Source organism: Periplaneta americana, chromosome 6 (genome assembly GCF_040183065.1).
Source record: "Periplaneta americana isolate PAMFEO1 chromosome 6, P.americana_PAMFEO1_priV1, whole genome shotgun sequence".
Classification (NCBI taxonomy): Eukaryota; Metazoa; Arthropoda; class Insecta; order Blattodea; family Blattidae; genus Periplaneta; species Periplaneta americana.
In genome coordinates, this window is record NC_091122.1 from 52,613,475 (window position 1) to 52,640,791 (window position 27,317).

Below are 27,317 nucleotides of genomic sequence, written 5' to 3' on the forward strand. Positions count from 1 at the left end.
GATTATTTCTCTCTACTCATTTAATTATTTTGTCGCCCATTGGAATATTTCCTTCTACTGATTTGACTTTCCCTCCGCTCATTTCATTATTTCCCTCTCATTGGATTATTTCCCTCTACTCATTTGATTATTTCCCTCTAATCATTTGATTATTTACCTATACAATTTTGCTCAAATGATTATTTCCCACCTCATTGGATTATTCCCCCTCTACTCATTTTATTATTTCCCTCTACTCATTTGATTATTTCCCTCTACCCTTTTCATTATTTCCCTCCCTCTTTTCATAAATTACCTATACTCATATACTCGTTTGATTATTTGCCCCCTCATTTAATTATTTCCCTCTACTCATTTTATTATGTACCTCGACTTATTGACTATTTCCCTCCGCTCATTGAATTATTTCTCCCCACATTGGATTATTTCTCTCTACTAATTTAATTATTTTCCCGCCCATTGGAATATTTCCCCTACTCATTTGACTATTTACCTCTGCTCATTTCATTATTTCCCTTAAATTGGAAAATTTTCCTCTACTCATTACATTACTTCCCTCCACTCATTTGATTATTTTCCTCTACTGATTTAATTTTTTCCTCTTGTCATTTTATTATGTGCCTCTAATCATTTGATTATTTCTCTTTATTCATTTGATTACTTCCATCTACTCATTTGATTATTTCCCCGCGAATCGGAATATTTCCCTCTACTCATTTGACTATTTCCCTCGGCTCATTTCATTTTTTCCCTCTCATTGGATTGTTTCCCTCGACACATTTATTATTTCCTTCCACTCATTTCATAATTTACCTATAGTCATATAGTCAATAGATTATTTCACCCTCATTGGATTATTTCCCCGCCCATTGGACTATTTAGCTCTACTCATTTGATTATTTCTTTTCATTCATTTGATTATTTCCCTCTCATTTGATTATTTCCCTCTATATATTTGATTATTTCCCTCCACTCATTTGATTATTTCCCTCTACTCATTTGATTATTTCCCCACCATTGGATTATTTCCCTCCACTCATTTGATTATTTCTCTTCATTTATTTGATTATTTCCCTCTCATTGGATTATTTCCCGCTACTCATTTTATTATTTCCCTCCACTTATTTCATTATTTACCTATACACATATACACATTTGATTATTCCCCCCCTCATTGGATTATTTCCCCCTACTGATTTATCTCCCTCTACTCATTTGATTGTTTCCCCACCATTGGATTATTTCCCTCCACTCATTTGATTATTTCTCTTCATTTATTTGATTATTTCCCTCACCTAGGATTATTTCCCGCTACTCATTTGATTATTTCCCTCCACATATTTGATTATTTACCTATACACATATACACGTTTGATGATTTCCCACCTCATTGTACTATTTCCCCCTACTGATTTAATTATTTCCCTCTACTCATTTGATTATTTCCCTTTACTCATTTCATAATTTACCTATACTCATATACGCAATTGATTATTTCTCCCTCATTGGATTATTTCCCACTACTAATTTCATCATATCCCTGCAATAATTTTTGTTATAGCCTCTACTCATTTGATTATTTCCTTCTAATTATTTGATTATTTCCCTCTACTCAATTGATTTTTACTCTTTATACATTTAAATATTTCCCTCTACTCATTTGATTATGTTCCTCGACTTATTTGAGTATTTCCCTCCTCTCATTGAATTATTTACCCCCTCATTGGATTATTTCTCTCTACTGATTTAATTATTTTGTCGCCCATTGGAATATTTCCCTCTACTGATTTGACTTTCCCTCCGCTCATTTCATTATTTCCCTTTCATTGGAATATTTCCCTCCTTTGAATTGATTATTTTCCTCTACTGATTTAATTTTTTTCCTCTTGTCATTTTTTTATGTCCCTCTAATCATTTGATTATTTCTCTTTATTCATTTGATTATTTCCCTCTACTTATTTGATTATTTCCCTCCACTCATTTGATTATTTCCCTCTACTCATTTGATTATTTCCCCACCATTGGATTATTTCCCTCCACTCATTTGATTATTTCTCTTCATTTATTTGATTATTTCCCTCTCATTGGATTATTTCCCGCTACTCATTTGATTATTTCCCTTCACTTATTTCATTATTTACCTATACACATATACACATTTGATTATTTCCCACCTCATTGGATTATTTCCCCCTACTGATTTATTTCCCTCCACTCATTTGATTATTTCTCTTCATTTATTTGATTATTTCCCTCTCATTGGATTATTTCCCGCTACTCATTTGATTATTTCCCTCCACTTATTTGATTATTTACCTATACACATATACACGTTTGATGATTTCGCACCTCATTGTATTATTTCCCCCTACTGATTTGATTATTTCCCTCTACACATTTGATTATTTCCCTTTACTCATTTCATAATTTACCTATACTCATATACTCAATTGATTATTTCTCCCTCATTGGATTATTTCCCACTACTAATTTCATCATATCCCTGCAATAAATTTTGTTCTAGCCTTACTCATTTGATTATTTCCCTCTAATTATTTGATTATTTCCCTCTACTCAATTGATTATTACTCTTTATACATTTAAATATTTCCCTCTACTCATTTGATTATGTTCCTCGACTTATTTGAGTATTTCCTTCCTCTCATTGAATTATTTCCCCCCTCATTGGATTATTTCTCTCTACTCATTTAATTATTTTGTCTCCCATTGGATTATTTCCCTCTACTGATTTGACTTTCCCTCCGCTTATTTCATTATTTCCCTTTCATTGGAAAATTTCCTCCATTGAATTGATTATTTTCCTCTACTGATTTAATTTTTTTCCTCTTGTCATTTTATTATGTCCCTCTAATCATTTGATTATTTCTCTTTATTCATTTGATTATTTCCATCTACTCATTTGATTATTTCCCCGCGCATCGGAATATTTCCCTCTACTCATTTGACTATTTCCCTTGGCTCATTTCATTTTTACCCTCTCATTGGATTGTTTCCCTCGACATATTTGATTATTTCCTTCCGCTCATTTCATAATTTACCTTCAGTCATATAGTCAATTGATTATTTCGCCCTCATTGGATTATTTCCCCGCCTATTGCACTATTTTGCTCTACTCATTTGATTATTTCTCTTCATTCATTTGGTTATTTCCCTCTCATTGGATTATTTCCGTCTACTCATTTGATTATTTCCCTCCACTCATTTGATTATTTCCCACTACTCATTTGATTATTTCCCTCCGCTCATTTCATTATTTCCCTTTCATTGGAATATTTCTCTCTACTCATTTGATTATTTCACCCTCATTGGACTATTTCGCTCTACTCATTTGATTATTTCCATCTCATTGGATTATTTCCCTCGACTCATTTGATTATTTCCCTCCACTCATTTGATTATTTACCTATACATTTGTGCACATTTGATTATTTCCCACCTCATTGGATTATTTCCCTCTACTCATTTTATTATTTCCCTATACTCGTTTGATTATTTCCCTCTACCCATTTCATTATATCCCTCACTCATTTCATAATTTACCTATACACATATACTCGTTTGATTATTTGCCCCTCTAATTATTTCCCTCTACACATTTTATTATGTACCTCGACTTATTGACTATTTCCCTCCGCTCATTTCATAATTTCCCTTTAATTGGAAAATTTCCCTCTACTCATTTCATTACTTCCCTCCACTCATTTGATAATTTTCCTCTACTGATTTAATTTTTTCCCTCTTGTCATTTTATTATGTCCCTCTAATCATTTGATTATTTCTCTTTATTCATTTGATTACTTCCATCTACTCATTTAATTATTTCCCCGCGCATCGGAATATTTCCCTCTACTCATTTGACTATTTCCCACGGCACATTTCATTTTTTCCCTCTCATTGGATTGTTTCCCTGGACACATTTGATTATTTCCGTCTACTCATTTCATAATTTACCTATAGTCATATAGTCAATAGATTATTTCACCCTCATTGGATTATTTCCCCGCCCATTGGACTATTTAGCTCTACTCATTTGATTATTTCTCTTCATTCATTTGATTATTTCCCTCTCATTTGATTATTTCCCTCTACTTATTTGATTGTTTCCCTCCACTCATTTGATTATTTCCCTCTTCTCATTTGATTATTTCCCCACCATTGGATTATTTCCCTCCACTCATTTGATTATTTCTCTTCGTTTATTTGATTATTTCCCTCTCATTGCATTATTTCCCGCTACTCATTTGATTATTTCCCTCCACTTATTTGATTATTTACCTATACACATATGCACATTTGATTATTTCCCACCTCTTTGGATTATTTCCCCCTACTGATTTATTTCCCTCTACTCATTTGATTATTTCCCCACCATTGGATTATGTCCCTCCACTCATTTGATTATTCCTCTTCATTTATTTTATTATTTCCCTCTGATTGGATTATTTCCCGCTACTCATTTGATTATTTCCCTTCACTTATTTGATTATTTACCTATACACATATACACATTTGATTATTTCCCACCTCATTGGATTATTTCCCCCTACTGATTTATTTCCCTCTACTCATTTGATTATTTCCCCACCATTGGATTATTTCCCTCGACTCATTTGATTATTTCCCTCCACTCATTTGATTATTTACCTATACATTTGTGCTCATTAGATTATTTCCCACCCCATTGGATAATTTCCCTCTACTCATTTTATTATTTCTCTCTACTCATTTGATTATTTCCCTCTACCCATTTCATTATTTCCCTCACTCATTTCATAATTTACCTATACTCATATACTCGTTTGATTATTTGCCCCTCATTTAATTATTTCACTCTACTCATTTTATTATGTACCTCGACTTTTTGACTATTTCCCTCCGCTCATTTCATTATTTCCCTTTAATTGGAAAAATTCCCTCTACTCATTTCATTACTTCCCTCCACTCATTTGATTATTTTCCTCTACTGATTTAATTTTTTACCTCTTGTCATTTTATTATGTCCCTCTAATCATTTGATTATTTCTCTTTATTCATTTGATTACTTCCATCTACTCATTTGATTATTTCCCCGCGCATCGGAATATTTCCCTCTACTCATTTGACTATTTCCCTCGGCTCATTTCATTTTTTCCCTCTCATTGGATTGTTTCCCTCGACACATTTGATTATTTCCTTCCACTCATTTCATAATTTACCTGCAGTCATATAGTCAATAGATTATTTCACCCACATTGGATTATTTCCCCGCCCATTGGACTATTTAGCTCTACTCATTTGATTATTTCTCTTCATTCATTTGATTATTTCTCTCTCATTTGATTATTTCCCTCTACTTATTTGATTGTTTCCCTCCACTCATTAGATTATTTCCCTCTACTCATTTGATTATTTCCCCACCATTGGATTATTTCCCTCCACTCATTTGATTATTTCTCTTCATTTATTTGATTATTTCCCTCTCACTGGATTATTTCCCTCTATTCATATGATTATTTCCCTCCACTCATTTGATCATTTCCCTGTACTCATTTGATTATTTCACCCTCATTGGATTATTTCCCTCTACTTATTTGATTATTTCCCCGCCAAATGGACTATTTCGCTCTACTCATTTGATTATTTCCATCTCATTGGATTATTTCCCTCGACTCATTTGATTATTTCCCTCCACACATTTGATTATTTACCTATACATTTGTGCTCAATTGATTATTTCCCACCGCATTGGATTATTTCCCTCTACTCATTTTATTATTTCCCTCCACTCATTTGATTATTTCCCTCTACCCATTTCATTATTTCCCTCACTCATTTCATAATTTACCTATACTCATATACTCGTTTGATTATTTGCCCCTCATTTAATCATTTCCCTCTACTCATTTTATTATGTACCTCGACTTATTGACTATTTCCCTCCGGTCATTTCATATGTTCCCTTTAATTGGAAAATTTTGCTCTACTCATTTGATAACTTCCCTCCACTCATTTAATTATTTTCCTCTACTGATTTAATTTTTTCCCTCTTGTCATTTTATTATGTCCCTCTAATCATTTGATTATTTCACTTTATTAATTTGATTACTTCCATCTACTCATTTGATTATTTTCCCGCGCATGGGAATATTTCCCTCTACTCATTTGACTATTTCCCTCGGCTCATTTCATTTTTTCCCTCTCATTGGATTGTTTCCCTCGACACATTTGATTATTTCCCTCCACTCATTTGATTATTTCCCTCTAATCATTTGATTATTTCCCTCCGCTCATTTCATTATTTCCCTTTCATTGGAATATTTCCCTCTACTCATTTGATTATTTCCCTCTCATTGGATTATTTCCCTCTACTCATTTGATTATTTCCCTCCACTCATTTGATTATTTCCCTCTAATCATTTGATTATTTCCCTCCGCTCATTTCATTATTTCCCTTTCATTGGAATATTTCCCTCTACTCATTTGATTATTTCACCCTCATTGGATTATTTCCCTCTACTTATTTGATTATTTCCCCGCCAATTGGACTATTTCGCTCTACTCATTTGATTATTTCCATCTCATTGGATTATTTCCCTCGACTCATTTGATTATTTCCCTCCACTCATTTGATTATTTACCTATACATTTGTGCTCATTTGATTATTTCCCACCTCATTGGATTATTTCCCTCTACTCATTTTATTATTTCCCTCTACTTATTTGATTATTTCCCTCTACCCATTTCATTATTTCCCTCACTCATTTCATAATTTACCTATACTCATATACTCGTTTGATTATTTGCCCCTCATTTAATTATTTCCCTCTACTCATTTTATTATGTACCTCGACTTATTGACTATTCCCCTCCGCTCATTTCATTATTTCCCTTTAATTGGAAAATTTCCCTCTACTCATTTCATTACTTCCCCCCACTCATTTGATTATTTTCCTCTACTGATTTAATTTTTTCCCTCTTGTCATTTTATTATGTCCCTCTAATCATTTGATTATTTCTCTTTATTCATTTGATTACTTCCATCTACTCATTTGATTATTTCCCCGCGCATCGGAATATTTCCCTCTACTCATTTGACTAATTCCCTCGGCTCATTTCATTTTTTCCCTCTCATTGGATTGTTTCCCTCGACACATTTGATTATTTCCTTCCACTCATTTCATAATTTACCTATAGTCATATAGTCAATAGAATATTTCACCCTCATTGGATTATTTCCCCGCCCATTGGACTATTTAGCTCTACTCATTTGATTATTTCTCTTCATTCATTTGATTATTTCCCTCACATTTGATTATTTCCCTCTACTTATTTGATTGTTTCCCTCCACTCATTTTATTATTTCCCTCTACTCATTTGATTATTTCCCCACCATTGGATTATTTCCCTCCACTCATTTGATTATTTCTCTTCATTTATTAGATTATTTCCCTCTCATTGGATTATTTCCCGCTACTCATTTGATTATTTCCCTCCACTTATTTGATTATTTACCTATACACACATACACATTTGATTATTTCCCACCTCATTGGATTATTTCCCCCTACTGATTTATTTCCCTCTACTCATTTGATTATTTCCCCACCATTCGATTATTTCCCTCCACTCATTTTATTATTTCTCTTCATTTATTTGATTATTTCTCTCTCATTGGATTATTTCCCTCTACTCATTTGATTATTTCCCTCCACTCATTTGATTATTTCCCTGGACTCATTTGATTATTTCACCCTCATTGGATTATTTCCCTCTACTTATTTGATTATTTCCCCGCCAATTGGACTATTTCGCTCTACTCATTTGATTATTTCCATCTCATTGGATTATTTCCCTCGACTCATTTGATTATTTCCCTCCACACATTTGATTATTTACCTATAGATTTGTGCTCAATTGATTATTTCCCACCTCATTGGATTATTTCCCTCTACTCATTTTATTATTACCCTCCACTCATTTGATTATTTCCCTCTACCCATTTCATTATTTCCGTCACTCATTTCATAATTTACCTATACTCATATACTCGTTTGATTATTTGCCCCTCATTTAATCATTTCCCTCTACTCATTTTATTATGTACCTCGACTTATTGACTATTTCCCTCCGCTCATTTCATTATTTCCCTTTAATTGGAAAATTTCCCTCTACTCATTTGATTACTTCCCTCCACTCATTTGATTATTTTCCTCTACTGATTTAATTTTTTCCCTCTTGTCATTTTATTATGTCCCTCTAATCATGTGATTATTTCTCTTTATTCATTTGATTACTTCCATCTACTCATTTGATTATTTCCCCGCGCATCGGAATATTTCCCTCTACTCATTTGACTATTTCCCTCGGCTCATTTCATTTTTTCCCTCTCATTGGATTGTTTCCCTCGACACATTTGATTATTTCCCTCCACTCACTTGATTATTTCCCTCTAATCATTTGATTATTTCCCTCCGCTCATTTCATTATTTCCCTTTCATTGGAATATTTCCCTCTACTCATTTGATTATTTCCCTCTCATTGGATTATTTCCCTCTACTCATTTGATTATTTCCCTCCACTCATTTGATTATTTCCCTCTACTCATTTGATTATTTCCCCACCATTGGATTATTTCCCTCCACTCATTTGATTATTTCTGTTCATTTATTTGACTATTTCCCTCTCATTGGATTATTTCCCGCTACTCATTTGATTATTTCCCTTCACTGATTTCATTATTTACCTATACACATATGCACATTTGATTATTTCCCACCTCATTGGATTATTTCCCCCTACTGATTTATTTCCCTCCAAACATTTGATTATTTCTCTTCATTTATTTGATTATTTCCCTCTCATTGGATTATTTCCCGCTACTCATTTGATTATTTCCCTCCACTTATTTGATTATTTACCTATACACATATACACGTTTGATGATTTCGCACCTCATTGTATTATTTCCCCCTACTGATTTGATTATTTCCCTCTACACATTTGATTATTTCCCTTTACTCATTTCATAATTTACCTATATACTCATATACTCAATTGATTATTTCTCCCTCATTGGATTATTTCCCACTACTAATTTCATCATATCCCTGCAATAAATTTTGTTCTAGCCTTACTCATTTGATTATTTCCCTCTAATTATTTGATTATTTCCCTCTACTCAATTGATTATTACTCTTTATACATTTAAATATTTCCCTCTACTCATTTGATTATGTTCCTCGACTTATTTGAGTATTTCCTTCCTCTCATTGAATTATTTCCCCCCTCATTGGATTATTTCTCTCTACTCATTTAATTATTTTGTCTCCCATTGGAATATTTCCCTCTACTGATTTGACTTTCCCTCCGCTCATTTCATTATTTCCCTTTCATTGGAAAATTTCCTCCATTGAATTGATTATTTTCCTCTACTGATTTAATTTTTTTCCTCTTGTCATTTTATTATGTCCCTCTAATCATTTGATTATTTCTCTTTATTCATTTGATTATTTCCATGTACTCATTTGATTACTTCCCCGCGCATCGGAATATTTCCCTCTACTCATTTGACTATTTCCCTCGGCTCATTTCATTTTTTCCCTCTCATTGGATTGTTTCCGTCGACACATTTGATTATTTCTCTCCACTCATTTGATTATTTCCCTCTAATCATTTGATTATTTCCCTCTAATCATTTGATTATTTCCCTCCGCTCATTTCATTATTTCCCTTACATTGGAATATTTCCCTCTACTCATTTGATTATTTCCCTCTCATTGGATTATTTCCCTCTACTCATTTGATTATTTCCCTCCACTCATTTGATTATTTCCCTCTAATCATTTGATTATTTCCCTCCGCTCATTTCATTATTTCCCTTTCATTGGAATATTTCCCTCTACTCATTTGATTATTTCACCCTCATTGGATTATTTCCCTCTACTTATTTGATTATTACCCCGCCAATTGGGCTATTTCGCTCTACTCTTTTGATTATTTCCATCTAATTGGATTATTTCCCTCGACTCATTTGAATATTTCCCTCCACTCATTTGATTATTTACCTATAAATTTGTGCTCATTTGATTATTTCCCACCTCATTGGATTATTTCCCTCTACTCATTTCATTATTTCCCTCACTCATTTCATAATTTACCTATACTCATATACTCGTTTGATTATTTGCCCCCTCATTTAATTATTTCCCTCTACTCATTTTATTATGTACCTCGACTTATTGACTATTTCCCTCCGCTCATTGAATTATTTCCCCCCTCATTGGATTATTTCTCTCTGCTCATTTAATTATTTTGTCGCCCATTGGAATATTTCCCTCTACCCATTTGACTATTTCCCTAGGCTCATGTCATTTTTACCATCTCATTGGATTGTTTCCCTCGACATATTTGATTATTTCCTTCCGCTCATTTCATAATTTGCCTCTAGTCATATAGTCAATTGATTATTTCCCCTCATTGGATTATTTCCTAGCCCATTTTACTATTTTGCTCTACTCATTTGATTATTTCCATCTCATTGGATTATTTCCCTCGACTCATTTGATTATTTCCCTCCACACATTTGATTATTTACCTATAGATTTGTGCTCAATTGATTATTTCCCACCTCATTGGATTATTTCCCTCTACTCATTTTATTATTACCCTCCACTCATTTGATTATTTCCCTCTACCCATTTCATTATTTCCGTCACTCATTTCATAATTTACCTATACTCATATACTCGTTTGATTATTTGCCCCTCATTTAATCATTTCCCTCTACTCATTTTATTATGTACCTCGACTTATTGACTATTTCCCTCCGCTCATTTCATTATTTCCCTTTAATTGGAAAATTTCCCTCTACTCATTTGATTACTTCCCTCCACTCATTTGATTATTTTCCTCTACTGATTTAATTTTTTCCCTCTTGTCATTTTATTATGTCCCTCTAATCATGTGATTATTTCTCTTTATTCATTTGATTACTTCCATCTACTCATTTGATTATTTCCCCGCGCATCGGAATATTTCCCTCTACTCATTTGACTATTTCCCTCGGCTCATTTCATTTTTTCCCTCTCATTGGATTGTTTCCCTCGACACATTTGATTATTTCCCTCCACTCACTTGATTATTTCCCTCTAATCATTTGATTATTTCCCTCCGCTCATTTCATTATTTCCCTTTCATTGGAATATTTCCCTCTACTCATTTGATTATTTCCCTCTCATTGGATTATTTCCCTCTACTCATTTGATTATTTCCCTCCACTCATTTGATTATTTCCCTCTACTCATTTGATTATTTCCCCACCATTGGATTATTTCCCTCCACTCATTTGATTATTTCTGTTCATTTATTTGACTATTTCCCTCTCATTGGATTATTTCCCGCTACTCATTTGATTATTTCCCTTCACTGATTTCATTATTTACCTATACACATATGCACATTTGATTATTTCCCACCTCATTGGATTATTTCCCCCTACTGATTTATTTCCCTCCAAACATTTGATTATTTCTCTTCATTTATTTGATTATTTCCCTCTCATTGGATTATTTCCCGCTACTCATTTGATTATTTCCCTCCACTTATTTGATTATTTACCTATACACATATACACGTTTGATGATTTCGCACCTCATTGTATTATTTCCCCCTACTGATTTGATTATTTCCCTCTACACATTTGATTATTTCCCTTTACTCATTTCATAATTTACCTATATACTCATATACTCAATTGATTATTTCTCCCTCATTGGATTATTTCCCACTACTAATTTCATCATATCCCTGCAATAAATTTTGTTCTAGCCTTACTCATTTGATTATTTCCCTCTAATTATTTGATTATTTCCCTCTACTCAATTGATTATTACTCTTTATACATTTAAATATTTCCCTCTACTCATTTGATTATGTTCCTCGACTTATTTGAGTATTTCCTTCCTCTCATTGAATTATTTCCCCCCTCATTGGATTATTTCTCTCTACTCATTTAATTATTTTGTCTCCCATTGGAATATTTCCCTCTACTGATTTGACTTTCCCTCCGCTCATTTCATTATTTCCCTTTCATTGGAAAATTTCCTCCATTGAATTGATTATTTTCCTCTACTGATTTAATTTTTTTCCTCTTGTCATTTTATTATGTCCCTCTAATCATTTGATTATTTCTCTTTATTCATTTGATTATTTCCATGTACTCATTTGATTACTTCCCCGCGCATCGGAATATTTCCCTCTACTCATTTGACTATTTCCCTCGGCTCATTTCATTTTTTCCCTCTCATTGGATTGTTTCCGTCGACACATTTGATTATTTCTCTCCACTCATTTGATTATTTCCCTCTAATCATTTGATTATTTCCCTCTAATCATTTGATTATTTCCCTCCGCTCATTTCATTATTTCCCTTACATTGGAATATTTCCCTCTACTCATTTGATTATTTCCCTCTCATTGGATTATTTCCCTCTACTCATTTGATTATTTCCCTCCACTCATTTGATTATTTCCCTCTAATCATTTGATTATTTCCCTCCGCTCATTTCATTATTTCCCTTTCATTGGAATATTTCCCTCTACTCATTTGATTATTTCACCCTCATTGGATTATTTCCCTCTACTTATTTGATTATTACCCCGCCAATTGGGCTATTTCGCTCTACTCTTTTGATTATTTCCATCTAATTGGATTATTTCCCTCGACTCATTTGAATATTTCCCTCCACTCATTTGATTATTTACCTATAAATTTGTGCTCATTTGATTATTTCCCACCTCATTGGATTATTTCCCTCTACTCATTTCATTATTTCCCTCACTCATTTCATAATTTACCTATACTCATATACTCGTTTGATTATTTGCCCCCTCATTTAATTATTTCCCTCTACTCATTTTATTATGTACCTCGACTTATTGACTATTTCCCTCCGCTCATTGAATTATTTCCCCCCTCATTGGATTATTTCTCTCTGCTCATTTAATTATTTTGTCGCCCATTGGAATATTTCCCTCTACCCATTTGACTATTTCCCTAGGCTCATGTCATTTTTACCATCTCATTGGATTGTTTCCCTCGACATATTTGATTATTTCCTTCCGCTCATTTCATAATTTGCCTCTAGTCATATAGTCAATTGATTATTTCCCCTCATTGGATTATTTCCTAGCCCATTTTACTATTTTGCTCTACTCATTTGATTATTTCTCTTCATTCATTAGGTTATTTCCCTCTCATTGGATTATTTCCCTCTACTCATTTGATTATATCCCTCCACTCATTTGATTATTTCCCTCTACTCATTTGATTATTTCCCTCCGCTCATTTCATTATATCCCTTTCATTGGAATATTTCCCTCTACTCATTTGATTAATTCACCCTCATTGGATTATTTCCCTCTACTTATTTGATTATTTCCCCGCCAATTGGACTATTTCGCTCTACTCATTTGATTATTTCCATCTCATTGGATTATTTCCCTCGACTCATTTGATTATTTCCCTCCACTCATTTGATTATTTACCTATACATTTGTGCTCATTTGATTATTTCCCACCTCATTGGATTATTTCCCTCTACTCATTTTATTATTTCCCTCACTCATTTCATAATATACTTATACTCATATACTCGTTTGATTATTTGCCCCTCATTTAATTATTTCCCTCTACTCATTTTATTATGTACCTCGACTTATTGACTATTTCCCTCCGCTCAATTCATTATTTCCCTTTAATTGGAAAAATTTCCCTCTACTCATTTCATTACTTCCCTCCACTCATTTGATTATTTTCCTCTACTGATTTAATTTTTTCCCTCTTGTCATTTTATTATGTCCCTCTAATCATTTGATTATTTCTCTTTATTCATTTGATTACTTCCATCTACTCATTTGATTATATCCCCGCGCATCGGAATATTTCCCTCTACTCATTTGACTATTTCCCTCGGCTCATTTCATTTTTTCCCTCTCATTGGATTGTTTCCCTCGACACATTTGATTATTTCCGTCTACTCATTTCATAATTTACCTATAGTCATATAGTCAATAGATTATTTTACCCTCATTGGATTATTTCCCCGCCCATTGGACTATTTAGCTCTACTCATTTGATTATTTCTCTTCATTCATTTGATTATTTCCCTCTCATTTGATTATTTCCCTCTACTTATTTGATTGTTTCCCTCCACTCATTTGATTATTTCCCTCTACTCATTTGAATATTTGCCCACCATTGGATTATTTCCCTCCACTCATTTGATTATTTCTCTTCATTTATTTGATTATTTCTCTCTCATTGGATTATTTCCCGCTACTCATTTGATTATTTCCCTCCACTTATTTGGTTATTTACCTATACACATATACACGTTTGATGATTTCCCACCTCATTGTATTATTTCCCCCTACTGATTTGATTATTTCCCTCTACTCATTTGATTATGTTCCTCGACTTATTTGAGTATTTCCCTCCTCTCATTGAATGATTTCCCCCCTCATTGGATTATTTCTCTCCACTCATTTAATTATTTTGTCGCCCATTGGAATATTTCCCTCTACTGATTTGACCCTCCCTCCCCTCATTTCATTATTTCCCTCTCATTGGAATATTTCCCTCCATTGAATTGATTATTTTCCTCTACTGATTTAATTTTTTTCCTCTTGTCATTTTATTATGTCCTTTTAATCATTTGATTATTTCTCTTTATTCATTTGATTATTTCCATCTACTCATTTGATTATTTCCCCGCGCATCGGAATATTTCCCTCTACTCATTTGACTATTTCCCTTGGCTCATTTCATTTTTACCCTCTCATTGGATTGTTTCCCTCGACATATTTGATTATTTCCTTCCGCTCATTTCATAATTTACCTTTAGTCATATAGTCAATTGATTATTTCCCCCTCATTGGATTATTTCCCCGCCCATTGCACTATTTAGCTCTACTCATTTGATTATTTCTCTTCATTCATTTGGTTATTTCCCTCTCATTGGATTCTTTCCCTCTACTCATTTGATTATTTCCCTCCACTCATTTGGTTATTTCCCTCTACTCATTTGATTATTTCCCCACCATTGGATTATTTCCCTCCACTCATTTGATTATTTCTCTTCATTTATTAGATTATTTCCCTCTCATTGGATTATTTCCCGCTACCCACTTGATTATTTCCCTCCACTTATTTCATTATTTACCTATACACATATACAAATTTGATTATTTCCCACCTCATTGGATTATTTCCCTCTACTTATTTATTTCCCTCTACTCATTTGATTGTTTCCCCACCATTGGATTATTTCCCTCCACTCATTTGATTATTTCTCTTCATTTATTTGATTATTTTCCTCTCATTGGATTATTTCCCGCTACTCATTTGATTATTTCCCTCCACTTACTTGATTATTTACCCATACACATATACACGTTTGATGAGTTCCTACCTCATTGTATTATTTCCCCCTACTGATTTTATTATTTCCCTCTACTCATTTGATTATTTCCCTTTACTCATTTCATAATTTATCTATACTCATATACTCAATTGATTATTTCTCCCTCTTTGGATTATTTCCCACTACTAATTTGATCATATCCCTGCAATAATTTTTGTTCTAGCCTCTACTAATTTCATTATTTCCCTCTAATTATTTGATTATTTCCCTCTACTCAATTGATTATTACTCTTTATACATTTAAATATTTCCCTCTACTCATTTGATTATGTTAATCGACTTATTTGAGTATTTCCCTCCTCTAATTCAATTATTTCCCCCCTCATTGGATTATTTCTCTCTACTCATTTAATTATTTTGTCGCCCATTGGAATATTTCCCTCTACTGATTTGACTTTCCCTCCGCTCATTTCATTATTTCCTTTCATTGGAATATTTCCCTCCATTGAACTGATTATTTTCCTCCACTGATTTAATTTTTTTCCTCTTGTCATTTTATTATGTCCCTCTAAACATTTGATTATTTCTCTTTATTCATTTGATTATTTCCATCTACTCATTTGATTATTTCCCCGCGCATCGGAATATTTCCCTCTACACATTTTACTATTTCCCTTGGCGCATTTCATTTTTACCCTCTCATAGGATTGTTTCCCTCGACATATTTGATTATATCCTTCCGCTCATTTCATAATTTACCTGTTGTCATATAGTCAATTGATTATTTCCCGCTCATTGGATTATTGCCCCGCCCATTGCACTATTTTGCTCTACTCATTTGATTATTTCTCTTCATTCATTTGGTTATTTCCCTCTCATTGGATTATTTCCCTCTACTCATTTGATTATTTCCCTCCACTCATTTGATTATTTCCCTCTACTCATTTGATTATTTCCCTCCGCTCATTTGATTATTTCCCTTTCATTGGAATATTTCCCTCTACTCATTTGTTTATTTCCATCTCATTGGATTATTTCCCTCGACTCATTTGATTATTTCCCTCCACTCATTTGATTATTTCCCCGCGCATCGGAATACTTCCCTCTACTCATTTGACTATTTCCCTTGGCTAATTTCATTTTTACCCTCTCATTGGATTGTTTCCCTCGACACATTTGATTATTTCCTTCCACTCATTTCATAATTTACCTGCAGTCATATAGTCAATAGATTATTTCACCCTCATTGGATTATATCCCCGCCCATTGGACTATTTAGCTCTACTCATTTGATTATTTCTATTCATTCATTTGATTCTTTCCCTCTCATTTGATTATTTCCCTCTACTTATTTGATTGTTTCCCTCCACTCATTTGATTATTTCCCTCTACTCATTTGATTATTTCCCCATCATTTTATTATTTCCCTCCACTCATTTGATTATTTCTCTTCATTTATTTGATTATTTCCCTCTCATTGGATTATTTCCCGCTACTCATTTGATTATTTCACTCCACTTATTTGATTATTTACCTATACACATATACACATTTGATTATTTCCCACCTCATTGGATTATTTCCCCCTACTGATTTATTTCCCTCTACTCATTTCATTATTTCCCCACCATTGGATTATTTCCCTCCACTTATTTGATTATTTACCTATACACATATAGACGTTTGATTATTTTCCACCTCATTGTATTATTTCCCCCTACGGATTTGATTAATTCCCTCTACTCATATGATTATTTCCCTTTACTCATTTCATAATTTACCTATACTCATATACTCAATTGATTATTTCTCCCTCATTGGATTATTTCCCACTATTAATTTGATCATATCCCTGCAATAATTTTTGTTCTAGCCTCTACTCATATGATTATTTCCCTCTAATTATTTGATTATTTCCCTCTACTCAATTGATTATTACTCTTTACACATTTAAATATTTCCCTCTACTCATTTGATTATGTTCCTCGACTTATTTGAGTATTTCCTTCCTCTCATTGAATTATTTCCCCCCTCATTGGATTATTTCTCTCTACTCATTTAATTATTTTGTCGCCCATTGGAATATTTCCTTCTACTGATTTGACTTTCCCTCCGCTCATATCATTATTTCCCTTTCATTGGAATATTTCCCTCCATTGAATTGATTATTGTCCTCTACTGATTTAATTTTTTTCCTCTTGTCATTTTATCATGTCCCTCTAATCATTTGAGTATTTCTCTTTATTCATTTGATAATTTCAATCTACTCATTTGATTATTTCCCCGCGCATCGGAATATATCCCTCTACTCATTTGACTATTTCCCTTGGCTCGTTTCATTTTTACCCTCTCATTGGATTGTTTCCCTCGACATATTTGATTATTTCCTTCCGCTCATTTCATAATTTACCTTAACTCATATAGGCAATTGCTTATTTCCCCCTCATTGGATTATTTCCCCGCCCATTGCAATATTTTGCTCTACTCATTTGTTTATATCTCTTCATTCATTTGATTATTTCCCTCACTTTGGATTATTTCCCTCTACTCATTTGATTATTTCCCTCCACTCATTTGATTATTTACCTATACATTTTTGCTCATTTGATTATTTCCCACCTCATTGGAGTATTTCCCTCTACTCATTTTATTATTTCCCTCTACCCATTTGAATATTTCCCTCTACCCATTTCACTATTTCCCTCTCTCATTTCATAATCTACCTATACTCATATACTCGTTTGATTATTTGCCCCCTCATTTAATTATTTCCCTCTACTCATTTTATTATGTACCTCGACTTATTGACTATTTCCCTCCGCTCATTGAATTATTTCCCCCCTCATTGGATTATTTCTCTCTACTAATTTAATTATTTTCCCGCCCATTGGAATATTTCCCCTACTCATTTGACTATTTCCCTCCGCTCATTTCATTATTTCCCTTTAATTGGAAAATTTTCCTCTACTCATTTCATTACTTCCCTCCACTCATTTGATTATTTTCCTCTACTGATTTAATTTTTTCCCTCTTGTCATTTTATTATGTCCCTCTAATCATTTGATTATTTCTCTTTATTCATTTGATTACTTCCATCTACTCATTTGATTATTACCCCGCGCATCGGAATATTTCCCTCTACTCATTTGACTATTTCCCTCGGCTCATTTCATTTTTTCCCTCTCATTGGATTGTTTCCCTCGACACATTTGATTATTTCCTTCCACTCATTTCATAATTTACCTATAATCGTATAGTCAATAGATTATTTCACCCTCATTGGATTATTTCCCCGCCCATTGGACTATTTAGCTCTACTCATTTGATTATTTCTTTTCATTCATTTGATTATTTCCCTCTCATTTGAATATTTCCCTCTACTTATTTGATTATTTCCCTCCACTCATTTGATTATTTCCCTCTACTCATTTGATTATTTCCCCACCATTGGATTATTTCCCTCCACTCATTTGATTATTTCTCTTCATTTATTTGACTATTTCCCTCTCATTGGATTATTTCCCGCTACTCATTTGATTATTTCCCTCCACTTATTTCATTATTTACCAATACACATATACACATTTGATTATTTCCCACCTCATTGGATTATTTCCCCCTACTGATTTATTTCCCTCTACACATTTGATTGTTTCCCCACCATTGGATTATTTCCCTCCACTCATTTGATTATTTCTCTTCATTTATTTGATTATTTCCCACTGATTGGATTATTTCCCGCTACTCATTTGATTATTTCCCTCTACTTATTTGATTATTTACCTATACACATATACACGTTTGATGATTTCGCACCTCATTGTATTATTTCCCCCTAATGATTTGATTATTTCCCTCTACTCATTTGATTATTTCCCTTTACTCATTTCATAATTTACCTATACTCATATACTCAATTGATTATTTCTCCCTCATTGGATTATTTCCCACTGCTAATTTCATCATATCCCTGGAATAAATTTTGTTCTAGCCTCTACTCATTTGATTATTTCCCTCTAATTATTTGATTATTTCCCTCTACTCAATTGATTATTACTCTTTATACATTTAAATATTTCCCTCTACTCATTTGATTATGTTCCTCGACTTATTTGAGTATTTCCTTCCTCTCATTGAATTATTTCCCCCCTCATTGGATTATTTCTCTCTACTAATTTAATTATTTTCCCGCCCATTGGACTATTTCCCCTACTCATTTGACTATTTCCCTCCGCTCATTTCATTATTTCCCTTTAATTGGAAAATTTTCCTCTACTCATTTCATTACTTCCCTCCACTCATTTGATTATTTTCCTCTACTGATTTAATTTTTTCCCTCTTGTCATTTTATTATGTCCCTCTAATCATTTGATTATTTCTCTTTATTCATTTGATTACTTCCATCTACTCATTTGATTATTACCCCGCGCATCGGAATATTTCCCTCTACTCATTTGACTATTTCCCTCGGCTCATTTCATTTTTTCCCTCTCATTGGATTGTTTCCCTCGTCACATTTGATTATTTCCTTCCACTCATTTCATAATTTACCTATAATCGTATAGTCAATAGATTATTTCACCCTCATTGGATTATTTCCCCGCCCATTGGACTATTTAGCTCTACTCATTTGATTATTTCTTTTCATTCATTTGATTATTTCCCTCTCATTTGAATATTTCCCTCTACTTATTTGATTATTTCCCTCCACTCATTTGATTATTTCCCTCTACTCATTTGATTATTTCCCCACCATTGGATTATTTCCCTCCACTCATTTGATTATTTCTCTTCATTTATTTGACTATTTCCCTCTCATTGGATTATTTCCCGCTACTCATTTGATTATTTCCCTCCACTTATTTCATTATTTACCAATACACATATACACATTTGATTATTTCCCACCTCATTGGATTATTTCCCCCTACTGATTTATTTCCCTCTACTCATTTGATTATTTCCCCACCATTGGATTATTTTCCTCCACTCATTTGATTATTTCTCTTCATTTATTTGATTTTTTCCCTCTGATTGGATTATTTCCCGCTACTCATTTGATTATTTCCCTTCACTTATTTGATTATTTACCTATACAGATATACACGTCTGATTATTTCCGACCTCATTGTATTATTTCCCCCTACTGATTTGATTAATTCCCTCTACTCATTTGATTATTTCCCTTTACTCAGTTCATAATTTACCTATACACATATACTCAATTGATTATTTCTCCCTCATTGGATTATTTCCCACTACTAATTTGATCATATCCCTGCAATAATTTTTGTTCTAGCCTCTACTCATTTGATTATTTTCCTCTAATTATTTGATTATTTCCCTCTACTCAATTGATTATTACTCTTTATACATTTAAATATTTCCCTCTACTCATTTGATTATGTTCCTCGACTTATTTGAGTATTTCCCTCCTCTCATTGAATTATTTCCCCCCTCATTGGATTATTTTTCTCTACTCATTTAATTATTTTGTCGCCCATTGGAATATTTCCTTCTATTGATATGACTTTCCCTCCGCTCATTTCATTATTTCCATTTCTTTGGAATATTTCCCTCCATAGAATTGATTATTTTCCTCTACTGATTTAATTTTTTTTCCTCTTGTCATTTTATCATGTCCCTCTAATCATTTGATTATTTCTCTTTATTCATTTGATTATTTCCATCTACTCATTTGATTATTTCCCCGCGCATCGGACTATTTCCCTTGGCTCGTTTCATTTTTACTCTCTCATTGGATTGTTTCCCTCCACATATTTGATTATTTCCTTCCGCTCATTTCATAATTTACCTTTAGTCATATAGTCAATTGATTATTTCCCCCTCATTGGATTATTTCCCCGCCCATTGCACAATTTTGCTCTACTCATTTGTTTATATCTCTTCATTAATTTGATTATTTCCCTCTCTTTGGATTATTTCCCTCTACTCATTTGATTATTTCCCTCCACTCATTTGATTATTTACCTATACGTTTTTGCTCATTTGATTATTCCCACCTCATTGGATTATTTCCCTCTACTCATTTTATTATTTCCCTCTAATCATTTGATTATTTCCCTCTACCCAGTTCATTATTTCCCTCACTCATTTCATAATTTACCTATACTCATATACTCGTTTGATTATTTGCCCCTCATTTCATTATTTCCCTCTACTGATTTTATTATGTACCTCGACTTATTGACTATTTCCCTCCGCTCATTGAATTATTTCCCCCCTCATTGGATTATTTCTCTCTACTAATTTAATCATTTTCCCGCCCATTGGAATATTTCCCCTACTCATTTGACTATTTCCCTCCGCTCATTTCATTATTTCCCTTTAATTGGAAAATTTTCCTCTACTCATTTGATTACTTCCCTCCACACATTTGATTATTTTCCTCTACTGATTTAATTTTTTCCCTCTTGTCATTTTATTTTGTCCCTCTAATCATTTGATTATTTCTCTTTATTCATTTGATTACTTCCATCTACTCATTTGATTATTTCCCCGCGCATCGGAATATTTCCCTCTATTCATTTGACTATTTCCCTCGGCTCATTTCATTTTTTCCCTCTCATTGGATTGTTTCCCTCGACACATTTGATTATTTCCTTCCACTCATTTCATAATTTACCTATAATCATATAGTCAATAGATTATTTCACCCTCATTGGATTATTTCCCCGCCCATTGGACTATTTAGCTCTACTGATTTGATTATTTCTTTTCATTCATTTGATTAATTCCCTCTCATTTGATTATTTCCCTCTACTTATTTGATTATTTCCCTCCACTCATTTGATTATTTCCCTCTTCTCATTTGATTATTTCCCCACCATTGGATTATTTCCCTCCACTCATTTGAATATATCTCTTCATTTATTTGATTATTTCCCTCTCATTGGATTATTTCCCGCTACTCATTTGATTATTTCCCTCCACTTATTTCATTATTTACCTATACACATATACACATTTGATTAATTCCCACCTCATTGGATAATTTCCCCCTACTGATTTATTTCCCTCTACTCATTAGATTGTTTCCCCACCATTGGATTATTTCCCTCCACTCATTTGATTATTTCTCTTCATTTATTTGATTATTTCCCTCAGATTGGATTATTTCCCGCTACTCATTTGATTATTTCCCTCCACTTATTTGATTATTTACCTATACACATATACACGTTTGATTATTTCCCACCTCATTGTATTATTTCCCCCTACTGATTTGATTAATTCCCTCTACTCATTTGATTATTTCCCTTTACTCATTTCATAATTTACCTATCCTCATTTACTCAGTTGATAATTTCTCCCTCTTTGGATTATTTCCCACTACTAATTTGATCATATCCCTGCAATAATTTTTGTTCTAGCCTCTACTCATTTGATTATTTGCCTCTAATTATTTGATTATTTCCCTCTACTCAATTGATTATTACTCTTTATACATTTAAATATTTCCCTATACTCATTTGATTATGTTCCTCGACTTATTTGGGTATTTCCCTCCTCTCATTGAATTATTTCCCCCCTCATTGGATTATTTCTCTCTACTCATTTAATTATTTTGTCGCCCATTGGAATATTTCCCTCTACTGATTTGACTTTCCCTCCGCTCATTTCATTATTTCCCGTTCATTGGAAAATTCCCTCCATTGAATTGATTATTTTCCTCTACTGATTTAATTTTTTTCCTCTTGTCATTTTATTATGTCCCTCTAATCATTTGATTATTTCTCTTTATTCATTTGATTATTTCCATCTACTCATTTGATTATTTCCCCGCGCATCGGAATATTTCCCTCTACTCATTTGACTATTTCCCTTGGCTCATTTCATTTTTACCCTCTCATTGGATTGTTTCCCTCGACATATTTGATTATTTCCTTCCGCTCATTTCATAATTTACCTTCAGTCATATCGTCAATTGATTATTTCCCCCTCATTGGATTATTTCCCCGCCCATTGCACTATTTTGCTCTACTCATTTGATTATTTCTCTTAATTCATTTGGTTATTTCCCTCTCATTGGATTATTTCCCTCTACTCATTTGATTATTTCCCTCGACTCATTTGATTATTTCCCTCCACTCATTTGATTATTTACCTATACATTTGTGCACATTTGATTATTTCCCACCTCATTGGATTATTTCCCTCTACTCATTTTATTATTTCCCTCTACTCATTTGATTATTTCCCTCTACCCATTACATTATTTCCCTCACTCATTTCATAATTTACCTATACACATATACTCGTTTGATTATTTGCCCCTCATTTATTTATTTCCCTCTACTGATTTTATTATGTACCTCGACTTATTGACTATTTCCCTCCGCACATTTCATAATTTGCCTTTAATTGGAAAATTTCCCTCTACTCATTTCATTACTTCCCTCCACTCATTTGATTATTTTCCTCTACTGATTTAATTTTTTCCCTCTTGTCATTTTATTATGTCCATCTAATCATTTGATTATTTCTCTTTATTCATTTGATTACTACCATCTACTCATTAGATTATTTCCCCGCGCATCGGAATATTTCCCTCTACTCATTTGACTATTTCCCTCGGCTCATTTCATTTTTTCCCTCTCATTGGATTGTTTCCCTCGACACATTTGATTATTTCCTTCTACTCATTTCATAATTTACCTATAGTCATATAGTCAATAGATTATTTCACCCTCATTGGATTATTTCCCCGCTCATTGGACTATTTAGCTCTACTCATTTGATTATTTCTCTTTATTCATTTGATTATTTCCCTCTCATTTGATTATTTCCCTCTACTTATTTGATTGTTTCCCTCCACTCATTTGATTATTTGCCTCTACTCATTTGATTATTTCCCCACCATTGGATTATTTCCCTCCACTCATTTGATTATTTCTCTTCATTTATTTGATTATTTCCCTCTCATTGGATTATTTCCCGCTACTAATTTGATTATTTCCCTCCACTTATTTGATTATTTACCTATACACAAATACACATTTGATTATTTCCCACCTCATGGGATTATTTCCCCCTACTGATTTATTTCCCTCTACTCATTTGATTATTTCCCCACCATTGGATTATTTCCCTCCACTCATTTGATTATTTCTCTTCATTTATTTGATTATTTCCCTCTCATTGGATTATTTCCCGCTACTCATTTGATTATTTCCCTTCACTTATTTGATTATTTACCTATACACATATACACATTTGATTATTTCCCACCACATTGGATTATTTCCCCCTACTGATTTATTTCCCTCTACTCATTTGATTATTTCCCCACCATTTGATTAATTCCCTCGACTCATTTGATTATTTCCCTCCACTCATTTGATTATTTACCTATACATTTGTGCTCATTAGATTATTTCCCACCTCATTGGAGTATTTCCCTCTACTCATTTTATTATTTCCCTCTACCCATTTGATTATTTCCCTCTACCCATTTCATTATTTCCCTCTCTCATTTCATAATCTACCTATACTCATATACTCGTTTGATTATTTGCCCCCTCATTTAATTATATCCCTCTACTCATTTTATTATGTACCTCGACTTATTGACTATTTCCCTCCGCTCATTGGATTATTTCTCTCTACTAATTTAATTATTTTCCCGCCCATTGCACTATTTTGCTCTACTCATTTGATTATTTCTCTTCATTCATTTGGTTTTTTCCCTCTCATTGGATTATTTCCCTCTACTCATTTGATTATTTCCCTCCACTCATTAGATTATTTCCCTCTACTCATTTGATTATGTCCCTCCGCTCATTTCATTATTTCCCTTTCATTGGAATATTTCCCTCTTCTCATTTGATTATTTCACCCTCATTGGATTATTTCCCTCTACTTATTTGATTATTTCCCCGCCAATTGGACTATTTCGCTCTACTCATTTGATTATTTCCATCTCATTGGATTATTTCCCTCGACTCATTTGATTATTTCCCTCCACTCATTTGATTATATACCTATACATTTGTGCTCATTTCATTATTTCCCACCTCATTGGATTATTTCCCTCTACTCATTTTATTATTTCCCTCTACTCATTTGATTATTTCCCTCTATCCATTTCATTATTTCCCTCACTCATTTCATAATTTACCTATACACATATACTCGTTTGATTATTTGCCCCTCATTTAATTACGTCCCTCTACTCATTTTATTATGTACCTTGACATATTGACTATTTCCCTCCGCTCATTTCATTATTTCCCTTTAATTGGAAAATTTCCCTCTACTCATTTCATTACTTCCCTCCACTCATTTGATTATTTTCCTCTACTGATTTAATTTTTTCCCTCTTGTCATTTTATTATGTCCCTCTAATCATTTGATTATTTCTCTTTATTCATTTGATTACTTCCATCTACTCATTTGATTATTTCCCCGCGCATCGGAATATTTCCCTCCACTCATTTGACTATTTCCCTCGGCTCATTTCATTTTTTCCCTCTCATTGGATTGTTTCCCTCGACACATTTGATTATTTCCTTCCACTCATTTCATAATTTACCTATAGTCATATAGTCAATAGATTATTTCACCCCCATTGGATTATTTCCCCGCCCATTGGACTATTTAGCTCTACTCATTTGATTATTTCTCTTCATTCATTTGATTATTTTCCTCTCATTTGATTATTTCCCTCTACTTATTTGATTATTTCCCTCCACTCATTTGATTATTTCCCTCTACTCATTTGATTATTTCCCCACCATTGGATTATTTCCCTCCACTCATTTGATTATTTCTCTTCATTTATTTGATTATTTCCCTCTCATTGGATTATTTCCCGCTACTCATTTGATTATTTCCCTCTACTTATTTGATTATCTACCTATACACATATACACAATTGATTATTTCCCACCTCATTGGATTATTTCCCCCTACTGATTTATTTTCCTCTACTCATTTGATTATTTTCCCACCATTGGATTATTTTCCTCCACTCATTTGATTATTTCTCTTCATTTATTTGATTTTTTCCCTCTGATTGGATTATTTCCCGCTACTCATTTGATTATTTCCCTTCACTTATTTGATTATTTACCTATACAGATATACACGTCTGATTATTTCCCACCTCATTGTATTATTTCCCCCTACTGATTTGATTAATTAACTCTACTCATTTGATTATTTCTCTTTACTCAGTTCATAATTTACCTATACTCATATACTCAATTGATTATTTCTCCCTAATTGGATTATTTCCCACTACTAATTTGATCATATCCCTGCAATAATTTTTGTTCTAGCCTCTACTCATTTGATTATTTCCCTCTAATTATTTGATTATTTCCCTCTACTCAATTGATTATTACTCTTTATACATTTAAATATTTCCTTCTACTCATTTGATTATGTTCCTCGACTTATTTGAGTATTTCCCTCCTCTCATTGAATTATTTCCCCCCTCATTGGATTATTTTTCTCTACTCATTTAATTATTTTGTCGCCCATTGGAATATTTCCTTCTAATGATATGACTTTCCCTCCGCTCATTTCATTATTTCCCTTTCTTTGGAATATTTCCCTCCATTGAATTGATTATTTTCCTCTACTGATTTAATTTTTTTTCCTCTTGTCATTTTATCATGTCCCTCTAATCATTTGATTATTTCTCTTTATTCATTTGATTATTTCCATCTACTCATTTGATTATTTCCCCACGCATCGGACTATTTCCCTTGGCTCGTTTCATTTTTACTCTCTCATTGTATTGTTTCCCTCCACATATTTGATTATTTCCTTCCGCTCATTTCATAATTTACCTTTAGTCATATAGTCAATTGATTATTTCCCCCTCATTGGTTTATTTCCCCGCCCATTGCACTATTTTGCTCTAC